General features: G+C 45.6%; 1 protein-coding gene across 2 annotated transcripts in view; it reads left to right on the top strand.

The window, feature by feature from the left end:
* Positions 1-1,041: 1,041 nt before the first annotated feature.
* The window catches only part of Plcd4 (phospholipase C delta 4), a 30,115-nt gene continuing 27,029 nt past the window's right edge, over positions 1,042-4,127 (top strand). The window contains exon 1 of one of the 2 annotated variants that reach the window (XM_029560039.1): positions 1,042-1,334. The gene's annotated coding sequence lies outside the window, so the exon portion shown is untranslated. The remainder of the gene's footprint in view (positions 1,335-4,127) is intronic. The other variant, XM_008825716.3, reaches the window with a different exon arrangement.

Below are 4,127 nucleotides of genomic sequence, written 5' to 3' on the forward strand. Positions count from 1 at the left end.
AGCCACCATATGGGTACTGGGAAACAAACATGGGTCCTCTGCCAAGAGCAGCCAGTTCTCTTAACTGCTAAGCCATCTCTCCAGCGCCTCCCCCCCACCTTTTTTTCTAAGCAAAGTAGAGTTTATTAAGACATTTTAACCACTTGGGAGGCAGAGGCAGGTGGATCTCTGTGAGTTCAAGGCCAGCCTGGTCTACATAGTGAGTTCCAGGTCAGCTGGGGCTACAGGGAGACCCTGCTTCAAAAAGCCAAAAAAAAAATAAGACATTTTAAGCATAGATTGTATGTACAAGAGTTAAGAGAAAGGCATTCAGGAAAAAAGACACACCAGAGAGCATAGGCATGGGCATCTCTAGAGTCCCTTTATCCCTACCCATATCTTTGTAAATGTGTGAACAGTAGCTCAGTAGGCATGAAGACCTGTTTCAACCCCATCACCACTTAAACGGCATGGTGGTACATATTTATAATCCCAGCACTCAGGAGGTAGAAGCAGGAGGATCAGAAGTTCAAGATCATCCCTAGCTACATATCGAGTTCAAGGTCAGTCTGGGCTACATGATATTCTGTCTCAAAAATTTTATATAAAATTTATATTGTGTATGTATGTGTGTGTGTGAACAACGAACCATTTCACACATATGCATAAATACTAATCTGTCTCTCCAAACTCTGATTATCTCTTCCTTTCTCCTCGCCTTGCTCCCTTCCCATCCTATTTCTTCAGAGCTAGATTGAGTGTTCTGCAAGGCAGGATGCAGAAACACAGGAGCAAGCTGATGGAAACAGACACCGTGGAAAGCAGCCAGATGAAATGAGGGCAAAAACAGTGGTATCCCATGCAGACACTGACCAGAATGAAAAGCAGTGATTCACAAAGCACTGCAATTCAGAAACGCCTTGGGTTTCACTTTAAGAGCTACTGCACTATTGGGGTCAGTGTGTGTGTAGTGGGGGCAGGGCATCAAGATAAAGGGCAGTAAGGCTTCTCCCTGGAGAGGGGTGTGTGTGTGTGTGTGTGTGTGTGTGTGTGTGTGTGTGTAGCTCAATCTGTTCCCTTAATCCTTTTCTGCCACCCCACCCCCACTACTCCCTCACATTGACCCGTGTCCCTGGGCCTTTAAGAATCGAAAGGGCTGGACTGAGGAAAGCGCTCACACCTCTCCCCACTCTACCCCTCTTTGCCAGTCTCAGCAGCAGCAGTCAGTGGTAGAAGAGGTGGAAACGAGTGCAAAGAAAAGGACCCAGGCCGGGTTTTCTCAGCCCACCACAGAGAGCATCTCAGAGCAGAGATCCGGAGGCATAGCTCATAAACAGGACTGCTATCCAACCTCGGTAAGGACCTGGAGCTCTGGCTAATCTCTGCTCAAGCTGAGTCCTGCCTGAGTCTCTAGCTCTACCCTCCAGATGCATACCCATCCTGATTAGATAGATTCTTCCCCACCCCCCAAGACTCTACTGGGCTCCCTCCTCCTGGTTCTCCAGTTTATCCTCTGACTCTTACAGTTTTCCTTCTGTCTGTGTCAATCACCCTTTTATAGAGGAACCTCTTGGCTGTCCAGGGCCAAGAGTGCTGACCCTAGCCACTTCTCAGAGGTGAGGCCATCATAATAAGAGAAGTGGGGTATTAATGTAGATAATCTTCACTGGAGGTACATTGACTGTTGAAGGTTACCAAATGAGGGTTGTCCAAGGTATCAGAAACTCCTGGTAACAAGGAAAGAGTTGAAAGATGTCCTTGGAAAGGGCCAGGGTTTGAGTTCTGTGCTTTGTTCTTTGCCTGCTTAATGAGCCAGCGTAATTTCTTGATACACCAGCATGCTGTGTGCTATGGGACTTTAAACCACAACTTCCTGGTGTGTAATGGGAGAATTCATGGTTTCCCAGAGTTGCCTTTGTACTAGGTATGCTTATTAGAATGGTTTCTAGATAGTCTCAAACCTCGTCCTTGGAAATTTTGATCTGGTAGACTTTAAGACACCCTCTGGAGATGCTGACTTAATCTTGAGTCTCTGGATTATAAGTGCTGTAAGAGAACCTTCAAGCTATAGCATTCTGAGGACTAGAACTGTGCCCAGAGACTTCCTATCCTATATGAGACAGGTTAGCCATAACCCTTCTCAGAAGCAAGGAAATAGACAAAATATTCCTACCTGCCCCTCAGAGAGAAATTTGAGAGACCCTGAATTCCACTTCTGTAATATCATTGGCACTTCTGTTGACCCTTCTAAAGGTCTATCTGTTGGTGATATGAAGCAACTTGGAAGATGAGGACCAAATCTTTTTTCACTCTGCCTTACTGGTCCACTTTTCAAACCTTACATTCTGTATTTATTGTCCCATCTATATCACTGAGGTACTTTTCTGTATCCTCAAAGGTATCTCTCCCCCCCCTCTATATATGCATATATATATGAGTTAATATTTGAACCCAGGCTTCCCTCAAACTTGCTTTGTAGCCAAGGATGGCCTTGGATTCTTGATCCTTCTACTTCACTTCCCAAGTGCTAGGATACAGGCATATTACCACCATGCCTGACTGACCCAATCTCTCTTACTTTTAGCTTTTATCTCTGTGTCCTTCCCAGTGCCCCCTCTCCCAAACCCTTTGTTTATTCTCTCCCCACTGTACCTGCATCAGTTGTAACCATTCCTCCTTTCAGACACCAGAGGAAACACGAACACCTAGAACACTTGGGTTCTAACTCACATTCTCTGGGCACTTTGTTTAGTCAGTCTCCTAGGATACAGGAAGAAGTGAAGCTGAGAAGAAAGACATGCTCTTGAATGTCCAAACCCAAGTGTGCTCTCCCCTGGACTGTAGACTCAAAATCCTTAAAAGAGTTGAGAATCAGAGCTATTGGGACTTAGTGGAGACAAATGAGGGAAATGGCAGGAAAAGGTGATAGAGGGAAAGGATGAGGAGAAGGATGAGAAGAAGAGAGCATGAAAAGCCTGACAAGTGAGCTCAGAGGAAAGCCAGGATTGTGAGGGAGAGGAGTGAGAGGGAAGAAAGGAGAAGAAAGAGGTCAGGCATGGGATGGGGAAAGGCAAGACAGTAGGAAGAAAGAGAAGCTGTCTGGTATAATATAGTGAAGAGAGAAGGCAGTGTACCTTGCTAAGTCCCTGTCTTCCTTCAACCTGCCTTCTGGAGAAGGCCCTTTCTAAGGGAAGAGTTGGTGATCTCTGCACTGGTTGTATATAGACCTGGGTTCTAGTTCCAGGTCTGTCACTCATTAAATGACTGGAAGGACAGCTAATCTCTTAGTTTTCAATCAACTTCTCTATGATGTTCAATTCTCTTACTCTGTGGTTCCCTGAGGTACAGCAGGCACACACCTGGATACAGGTTTAAAATAGGCATTCATAATCAGGATTAGATAAAAACAAACAAGCCCCAGGGTTGGAAGAGCTTGGCAAAGAAGGGAAAATGGTTTTCTAGAGTTGGTCTGAGAAATTCTTCTGGTTTTAGACACTCAAAAGGGATGTCCAGGTACCTGGGCTTCCCAGGACACATAAAGCTCCTGGACATGGGAATAGAGAAGGTAATTCTGCCTTCTTCTAAGCCAAGGCTTACCTCAGAGTCCTATGCCCCCAAGGTGCAAGTTGAAATTTAGAGGCTCGAAGACAAGATGTTGGCACGAGAGCTAGACTTCACCACAGGCCAACCTTGCCCACTACAGTCTGAGCACCCAAGAAATTTAAGAGTAACTCATCACTTTCCAATCTTCATATAGCTTCTGTAAGTCTTAAATTCCAAACAGAAAAGGATGCTTTTCTGTCTCTCAGGAAGCACTTTTCTGTCTCCCTTCTTCCTTTCAGAGATTTCTTCTGGTTTCTACCAGGAGCACATATTCAGCCCCAGCAAGTAAAACCTTTTCTTCCTGAAATTGTCACAGCTAGTTCCCTCCCAAGGAAAGTCAAAGAAGTTGTATTTTCAGTAACTCCTGCTTCTCCCTTAAGAGTTAATCACCCCTAGCTGGGCGTGTTGGTGCATGCCTTTAATCCCAGCACTCGGGAGGCGGAGGCAGGCAGATCTCTGTGAGTTCAAGGCCAGCCTGGTCTACATAGTGAGTTCCAGGCCAGCTGGGGCTACAGGGAGACCCTGTCTCAAAAAGACCAAAAAAA

The sequence above is a fragment of the Nannospalax galili genome, unplaced genomic scaffold (assembly GCF_000622305.1).
Source record: "Nannospalax galili isolate Female #2095 unplaced genomic scaffold, S.galili_v1.0 scaffold127, whole genome shotgun sequence".
Classification (NCBI taxonomy): Eukaryota; Metazoa; Chordata; class Mammalia; order Rodentia; family Spalacidae; genus Nannospalax; species Nannospalax galili.